At 43.1% G+C, this 9,541-nt stretch overlaps 1 non-coding gene across 1 annotated transcript; it reads right to left on the reverse strand.

Moving 5' to 3' along the window:
- Positions 1 to 4,028: 4,028 nt before the first annotated feature.
- LOC114817451 lies at positions 4,029 to 4,166 on the reverse strand. Its single transcript, XR_003765311.1, has one exon. It is a non-coding gene; the product is annotated as a small nucleolar RNA SNORA7 (small nucleolar RNA).
- Between the last annotated feature and the right edge of the window lie 5,375 nt (positions 4,167 to 9,541).

A 9,541-nucleotide genomic window follows, 5' to 3' on the forward strand; every position in this document is an offset into this window, starting at 1 on the left:
GAGCAGTTCACTTAACTTTCTGTGCCTCAGTTTCCTCAACTATAAAAAGAGGATTAGACTGTGAGGCCTATGTGGAACAGGAACTATGCCCAACCCAATTATCTTGCATCTAACCCAGTGCTTAGTGCAATGCTCAGCATATAGGAAGTGCTTAACAAATTCCAATAAAAGGAATTTTCAGGGCAGTTTTAACAAGGGAATGAATCTTTGTTGACTTTCAAGATAGACTAAAGAGAGAGGCAACTTTTAAATCTCTTGAGCCTTGGGAGAAAAGAAAGGACTGAACATTTCAGGCCTGTTGGCTTGTTTTAAATGCTTTAGCCATAGAATATCTGAAGCTTTTTTTTATGAAGCCGTGACCTTCCTTAATATCTTACTTCACTTCATATACCGTCATTCAACTTTTATATCTAATTTCTCATGCTCTACAGGCAGTTTCTTTACCTTCACCCTATAACCTTACTCTTTTACCAGACCTGGTCCTTTTCTTTCAGAATATTTTCACCTATCTTTAATATTTAATCACCCATCAAATCCCAGTCCTTTCCCCTTTTGCAACACCTATGAGGATCACATGTGAATCATAAAGGACAGAAGGTCCTTGGATTCTGCCTTAGAAATGACAGTAGCTTATTCATTTAAGAAAAACGGGGGTTTTCATTATCATCACTTTTTATAATAGAATGAACAAAGAGAAAATCCTTGAAATATTATCCTATGACTTTCGATTCAATGGTTAATCGAAGAAAAGAAACATCACTTATGTTTAGGGTAGTTACAATCTAAAACATTATCTGAGCCAGAAACAGCAAATGGAATAACAACAACAAAAAAAAGACAAGCATATATTAAGACATTTTGATCAAAGACAAAAAAAAACCCTGGTAACAGCTAACACGAAAATAATTTTCACATGTTTCACTTCTACAGGACCCTAGATCTACAATTCATTCATTCATTCATTCATTCAATAGTATTTATTGAGCGCTTACTATGTTCAGAGCACTGTACTAAGCGCTTGGGATGAACAAGTCGGCAACAGATAGAGACAGTCCCTGCCGTTTGACGGGCTTACAGTCTAATCGGGGGAGACGGACAGACAAGAACAATGGCAATAAACAACGTCAAGGGGAAGAACATCTCGTAAAAACAATGGCAACCAAATAGAATCAAGACGATGTACAATTCATTAACAAAATAAATAGGGTAACGAAAATATATACAATTGAGCGGACGAGTACGGTGCTGTGGGGACGGGAAGGGAGAGGTGGAGGAGCAGAGGGAAAAGGGGAAAATGAGGCTTTAGCTGCGGAGAGGTAAAGGGGGGGTGGCAGAGGGAGTAGAGGGAGAAGAGGAGCTCAGTCTGGGAACGCCTCTTGGAGGAGGTGATTTTTAAGTAGGGTTTTGAAGAGGGAAAGAGAATCAGTTTGGCGGAGGTGAGGAGGGAGGGCGTTCCAGGACCGTGGGAGGACGTGACCCAGGGGTCGACGGCGGGATAGGCGAGACCGAGGGACGGTGAGGAGGTGGGTGGCGGAGGAGCGGAGCGTGCGGGGTGGGCGGTAGAAAGAGAGAAGGGAGGAGAGGTAGGAAGGGGCAAGGTGATGGAGAGCCTTGAAGCCTAGAGTGAGGAGTTTTTGTTTGGAGCGGAGGTCGATAGGCAACCACTGGAGTTGTTTAAGAAGGGGAGTGACATGCCCAGATCGTTTCTGCAGGAAGATGAGCCGGGCAGCGGAGTGAAGAATAGACCGGAGCGGGGCGAGAGAGGAGGAAGGGAGGTCAGAGAGAAGGCTGACACAGTAGTCTAGCCGGGATATAACGAGAGCCCGTAATAGTAAGGTAGCCGTTTGGGTGGAGAGGAAAGGGCGGATCTTGGCGATATTGTAGAGGTGAAACTGGCAGGTCTTGGTAACGGATAGGATGTGTGGGGTGAACGAGAGGGACGAGTCAAGGATGACACCGAGATTGCGGGCCTGCGGGACGGGAAGGATGGTCGTGCCATCCACGGTGATGGAGAAGTCTGGGAGCGGACCGGGCTTGGGAGGGAAGATGAGGAGCTCAGTCTTGCTCATGTTGAGTTTTAGGTGGCGGGCCGACATCCAGGTGGAGACGTCCCGGAGGCAGGAGGAGATGCGAGCCCGAAGGGAGGGGGAGAGGACAGGGGCGGAGATGTAGATCTGCGTGTCATCTGCGTAGAGATGGTAGTCAAAGCCGTGAGAGCGGATGAGTTCACCGAGGGAGTGAGTGTAAATGGAGAACAGAAGAGGGCCAAGAACTGACCCTTGAGGAACTCCAACAGTTAAAGGATGGGAGGGGGAGGAGGCTCCAGCGTAGGAGACCGAGAATGATCGGCCAGAGAGGTAAGAGGAGAACCAGGAGAGGACAGAGTCCGTGAAGCCAAGGTGAGATAAGGTATGGAGGAGGAGGGGATGGTCGACAGTGTCAAAGGCAGCAGAGAGGTCAAGGAGGATCAGAATGGAGTAGGAGCCATTGGATTTGGCAAGAAGGAGGTCACGGGTGACCTTAGAGAGAGCAGTCTCGGTAGAGTGGAGGGGACGGAAGCCAGATTGGAGGGGGTCTAGGAGAGAATGGGAGTTAAGGAATTCTAAGCATCGATTGTAGACGACTCGTTCTAGGATTTTGGAAAGGAAGGGTAGTAGGGAGATAGGATGATAACTGGAGGGGGAAGTGGGGTCAAGAGCGGGTACTAATCTCATAAGGTCAAGGAGAAATATTCTCCGTCACACTGACTTGCTTCCTTGATTCGTCCCATCTCCCTGCCCCTTAACACTCATGTACATATGTGTAATTTATTTATTTATATTAATGTCTGTCTCCTGCCATCTAGACTGTAAGCTCATTGTAGACAGGGAATGTGCATGTTCATTGTTTATTATATTCATTCATTCACACGGTAAGCACTCACTAAATACTATTAAATTAATGAATTGAGTGAATCTTGATTTTTTTTCCCTTAAAATGTGGATCTTTCTACACACCACCAAAATAAGCACCTAGAAAATTATTCACATCTGGATGACTATATTTTGGGCAGTCTTTCAGACCTATTCCCAAGTCCCCTTATGCCATATCCTAGGTCCCCATGTGCTATATCTTAATTGTTATTATGAGAATATCCATTCCATTGGAAAGGGAAAACAAAAATGTTCACATCCATCCATTGTGGTTAAGACTACCAGTAGCATGATCAGTCAATCAATGACATTTATTGAGTGCTTTCTGTGTCCCTCTAGACTGTAAGCTCATTTTAGTCAGGAAGCATGTCTCTTGACTCTTTTGAATTGTACTCTCCCAAGTGCTCTAGTACAGTGCTCTGCACACAGTAAGTGTTAAATACCATTGATGAAGATGATCTTGATGAGGATGCAGGGCACTGTACTAAACAAAGGAGCCAAGTTTTCATTGTGAATGTGAGGGAACAAGAAGGAGTCTGAGTTTTTAGGAGGGAGGGGACTGAGAGAAATCAGACTTCTAAGAGCTAACAGGTCAGAAAAATGCCATTTTGCATCTCTTTAGCACTGATTGGAAATTTCCAGGGCTTGTCAGAGACCTGGGATGAGCAAGGCTGGGAATTGAGCTTCACTAGCTGTGAGCACCAGCAACTCCAATTGCCCCATGGAGTTGGGCTCTAGGGCCCGATCCTGAGAAGATATAGAAGTGTCCTCTCTGTTACCTCCTGATTTTGATGAGCAACCAAAAGTCCACATCATCCCTACTGACTAAGCCTAGTAGATGATGCCTTCTTGTTGCCTTCTATGCCTACCTTATCTCTGAGAAAGAAGGATAATGTAGCCCCTACTCAATCAATGGAATTTGTCTCATGTTGCCGAGTCATCTCTGACCCATAGTGACACCATGGACACATCTCTCTCAGATCGCCCCACTTCCATCTGCAATTGTTCTGGTTTCTTGGTAAAAAAATAGGCCCTTGCCGCCTTCTCCGCAGTAAACCTGAATCTCCACTCTCAACTCTCTCCCATGCCACTGCTGCCCAGCACACGTAATCTTTGACTTGTAGCAGATTGCCTTCCACTCGCTAGCCACTGCCCAAGCTAGGAATGGAATGGATAGGCCTCTGCTTGACTCTCCCTCCCATAGTTGAGACTGGTAGTATATTGAAAACTCTCCAGGTATGACCCTGAGAGGGATCAATGGAATTGATTGAGTGCTTAATCAATCATATTTATTGAGAAGTTACTGCCTGCAGAGCATCGTACTAAGCACTTGGGAGAGTACAATATAATACTATAACATAGTTGTAAGACACATTCCCTGCCCACAACGACCTTACATTTCAAAGGGGGAGACAGACATTAACATAAATAACAAAACCTATGGATAAGCACATAAATGCTTTGGGGCTGAGGGAGTGGTGAAAAGAGGGAACAAATCAGGGTGATGCAGAAGAAAGTTTGTGACTGTAAGCCCGTCGCTTATACTGTAAACCCGTCAGTGGTCAGGGATTGTCTCTATCTGTTGCCGAATTGTACATTCCAAGCGCTTAGTACAGTGCTCTGCACATAGTAAGCACTCAATAAATACTATTGAATGAATGAATGAAGAGGAAAAGAGGGTGGGAAGGTCTCTTGGAGAGATGTGCCTTCAGTAAGGCTTTGAAAATGAAGAGAATATTTGTCTGTCAAATATGAAAAGGAAGGGCAGTCTAAACCAGAGGCAGGACATGGGTAAGAGAAGTTCGGATCTGAGATAGATGAGTTCGAGGTACAGTGAGTAGGTTGGCATTAGAGGAGTGAAGTGGATGGGCTGGATTGTAGTAAAAGAGCAGTGAGGTGAGGTAGGAGGGGAGAAGATGATTGAGTGCTTTAAAGCAAAGAATAAGGAGTTTCTGTTTGATGTGGAGGTGGATTGAGAACTACTGGAGGTGCTTGAATAGTGTGGAAATATGAAGTGAATGTTTTTTGTGGAAAAATGATCCGGTCAACAGAGTGAAGTATGGACTGGAGTGGGGAGAGACTGGATGCAGGAGGTCAGCCAGGAGGCTGATAAAGCAATAAAGGCAGAACAGTGTGCAGAGTACTGTAGTAAGCACTTGGGAAAGTAGAAAGTAGATTTGGTAGGTGCAAACTCTGCCCACCAGGAGCTTCTAATTTTACAGGGGGAGAGAGATGTTCCAATAGATTTGAAGTGTTGATTATACTCTGCAACATATCCCTGTAGAAGCTGAGTCTTCTCCATGTTGTTCATGCACTTTTTGCTATTGAATGGCTCAAATTTGATGTCAGCGCTGCATTTTCTCTCTTATTAGTTCACACAGGTTGCAAATGACCAAATATTTGTATTTGACAAAAGAGGTCTCGTTATCCAGACAAATTTCTTCTTGACTCGCTGCAAACTGAAACCCACTTCTCCTGTCAACATCACCCATTCCCATGGTTTGTGATCGGGGCAGTTGGCCTTAGACTATCAGCTTCTCTTTGGCTTCTCTATGCCTTCTGCTACTGCACCATGACCTTCTATCAGTGTCATTCAAGGGAAGCAGTGGGATCTAGTAGAAAAAGGACAGGTCTACTGAAAAAAGAACCTGGGTTTTATTCCCTGCTCAGCCAGTTGGCTACTGTGTGACCTTGGGCATGCATTCCTTCACTGAGTCATCAGCAAAGTCATTAAAACTTCCTCAAATAAGTATGCCAATCAGCCTCTTTATGAAGCCATATTGCATTCTGTTCTTTGTCCTCTCATTCCAACCAAAAGGTCTGTAACCATCACTCAGCATCTTTTCTTTTCCTTTTCATCCTTTTCCTCAAGCTGTCCTCATTAGAGTATCCAAGTCCATTTATTCATATCATTTTTCAGATATGTGAACTACTTAATTATTGTTGGAGAGAACCTTTCCCTTCTCCTTTTCAAAGAGTTTTTTTTGAGGGGGGTGGTAGCAGGTGGTGTGCCAGGATTTCATATGTATCTGTAGGCAAGAGCTGTATTAACCCCTTTCCCCCCACTGTAAACCCATGACCAATTAACTTGTGACTACCCCAGTACTTAGAACAATGCTTGTCACTTAGTAAGTGCTTAACAAATACCACAGTTATTATTATTATTGATTTTGCAGGGTCCCGTCTTGACAATGCAATAGGAATCACCTCTCCAACTCTCCCAGCTGCAACCTAGCCCCTGCCTTATTCAAGCAGACCAGTAATGTGAAGATGCAACTGAAGGTCTTCTTGCTTGGGATCCTTTCTTGACAATTAATGCTGAGAATTTCAAATAGAAGGCCCTGCATAGAACCATCGTGGTAGGATCAGCCTTTACAGATGTTAGGAAGGTGGGACTCAACAGTTGCCCTATATAAACCAGCTTGGTTAGAATCTTGTAATTGATCAGTGGTATTTATTGAGTGCTTACCGTGTACAGAGCACTGTACTAAGTGTTTGGGAGTATATAGCATAATACAGTCGGTAGACACATTTCCTGCCCACAAGGAGCTTACAGTTTCATCACACAGAAAAGGATTTTGTCTATTTAATTGCACTCTCACAAAAAAATTAATACAGTGCTCTGCATACAATAAGTGCTCAATAAATACCACTGATTGATTAATTGATGACATTTTGGTGTCATACTCTTTCACTCTCACAAAGGAGGTTCTAGCCACCTTGATTAGGATTTTTATCCACTTTGTCTTTATTCACCTTGTGAATCCTAGCACTTAACATTATTCAGTGCTAGCGTTCAACTCTGTGCTGCTGATGGAATTCCTCCTGGAGTGAAGGAATTGCCTGACACAGGCTTGTTGGTGAACTTGGTCTTCTTCAGAAGAGGTGCTTCTGAGCAGGAAAGAAATTTGAATGTCCTGGGACCCTGGCTCCCTAAAGAAAGCTAATTTAATCTGAAGACATTAGGTTTGCTGACATCATGTCTCCTAATTCTTTTGCACTTTCTCAAGTGCTTAGTACAGTGATCTGAACCCAGTAAGCATTCAGTAAGTACTACTACTAATAATAATACTTATGATATTTGTTAAGGGCTTACTATGTGCCAGGCACCGTACTAAGCACTGGAGTGGATACAAGCAGATCAGGTAGGACACAGTCCCTGTCCCCCTTGAGGCTCACAGTCCCAATCTCCATTTTACAGATGAGATATCTGAGGCCCAGAGAAGTGAAGTGATTTGTCCAAGGTCACACAGTACAAGTGGCAGAGGTTTGTGACCTTCTGACTTCACTCCAAACTCTAAGCATTATATCAGACTGCTTAAAGTAATCGATTGTTTTATTGATTGATATTCTAAAACTTGTAGAACACCAACATTTTATCATGTCATTTGGAGTGTTCAAGCTTTGGAAATGTGGCCAAGATAAATTGCCATGGACTAGATCTATTGAGCAATCTTTTAAAAATAACACTTAGAACAAATTCTGATTGCTATGACTTTACCTTAAACAATTCAGATGCATTTTCAAAGTCTTTGTGTATCGGCTCAACCTTGAGAAGGCTGGGAACTTGTAGAACCATTATAAATGTACTGAATGGTAATATTTCACATGGAGAAACAACAAGATCTGGTCATAGAAGGAAAATGAACAATGCAAATGCATTCCAAATGTTTTTTGGTACTTAGCTTAGAAAAGTGTCTGGGCCTCGATTTGGAGAAAAATGTTCCCTGAAATAAAGGACTGAATCATAAATCAATGAGCAAATATCAGGCTGAAATGACAGACTCCATTTCCCTACATTTATTTCCTCTCCCTTATTCAACAAGGGGATGAGTGATTTGACTTGAAATAATGAGGCCACATTGCTCTGACTTCTTCGGCAATGTTCATTAATGAGTCAAAGATATGAGAGACTTATTCCAGGGATAGTTCCTGGAGAAGAACAAGAAACCTTATATGCCCCCTGACATTCTGGGGAAGGAAGTATTTACTAAAGTATATTTTAAGATGGTGAGTGAATGTTATTATGCAGCAAGCAGAATACCATCTGTTTGAAAAAGGTGCTGACATAGGGATTTTCCAGCGATATAGATGCAAGGAAGATTTTCCCAAACATTATTCATTTTCTGTTATTGTGATTATGCCAGATTGAAAAAAAAGTGCCGTAGGGAATCCTGCTTGCTTCTTAATGACTCCAGGGCACCTGACTTATTTTCTGTCCCCTGAACCATGACATGATTGTAAGGTTCACAGCCAGGCTGTTTGTTGAGGCTCAAGAAGACCATCTGGCTCATCACATGGCTTCTTTGCCTCTCCTTGTTCGTGCTTCCCAACTGACCCAGGAATTCACCCCACTGACACTAATGCCGTTCATTGGAAGGTCAAAACTTGAGACAGGTTTCCCAGGGAGAATCAGAAGGGGAACTTGTGTGGCCTTTGATGGACCATTGGGGTATGAAGTCAGCTCATAAGTCTTTGGCTTGCTTTGTGAAAATTCACTGCAAAAGGAATATGCATGGTTGGAAAATCTAATGAGATCGGTGTAGGCACACTGTCTCTCAGTGGGAAGAACCCGGACTTGGGAGTCATAGATCATGGGTTCGAATCCCAGCTCTGCCACTTAGCTGTGTGACTGTGGGCAAGTCACTTAACTTCTCTGTGCCTCATTTCCCTCATCTGTAAAATGGGGATTAAGACTGTGAGCCTCACGTGGGACGACCTGATTACCCTGTATCTACACCAGCGTTTAGAACAGTGCTGTGCACATAGTAAGCGCTTAACAAATACCAACATTATTATTATGTAGGGATTTGTAGAAATTGGAGACACTGGCTTTACTGGTGACATATGATATTAAGGTGGTGGGAAAATCTCGATGAAACAGGAGACCCACCAAGGGGACAGAGACTTTGGGATAGTCCCACTCTTTCTCTTCACAAGAAACTCTGTTTTGTTTTTTTTCCCCATTGACATATCTCTGCCATTTCCATCTCTGCCAAGACCTGGCAATCTTCTTCTTTTCTGATACTTTATGTCCCAGATACCTCCCACACATTCTCAGTCAAACATCACTCTTTCACTGTTGGAAGTCACTTCTTCTTAGACTTAGACTGTGAGGCCTCTGTGTTACCCGATTATCTTGTATTGGCCCCAGTGTTTAGTACAGTGCTTGGCTTATAATGAGCACTTCATAAATGACACAAATATTTTTATTATCTGCTGATAGTTAGTGGTATCTTCCCCCATCCCAAGTTTCCATTCTATCCTGGTGTAGGCAGGCTAGTCACTCAGTCAATCTTCTTTACTGGGTGCCCACTGGGTTAAGATCCTTAGGAAAGTTGCAAAGGAGCCTCTTTACAAAACAGCTACCATGACTGTTACCTAGCAACATGCTCAGAATTTTTAGTATTCTGGGACTCCACTATTAATCTTTAATACATATAAAATTGTTCTGAGTCAGGGAGACTGGATCTAAATAGGTGAAGTACAGTGGATGTAGGAAAGTAAAATAAAAAAGCCTCAAGCATCGTTTTTGGATGATTAATTGTTACTCCACATACCAGCAAGAAAATAATTTCTTACAGTGATCTGCACACAGTAAGTGCTCAATAAATAGGATTGAATGAATG

Source organism: Ornithorhynchus anatinus, chromosome 1, assembly GCF_004115215.2.
Source record: "Ornithorhynchus anatinus isolate Pmale09 chromosome 1, mOrnAna1.pri.v4, whole genome shotgun sequence".
Taxonomy (NCBI): Eukaryota; Metazoa; Chordata; class Mammalia; order Monotremata; family Ornithorhynchidae; genus Ornithorhynchus; species Ornithorhynchus anatinus.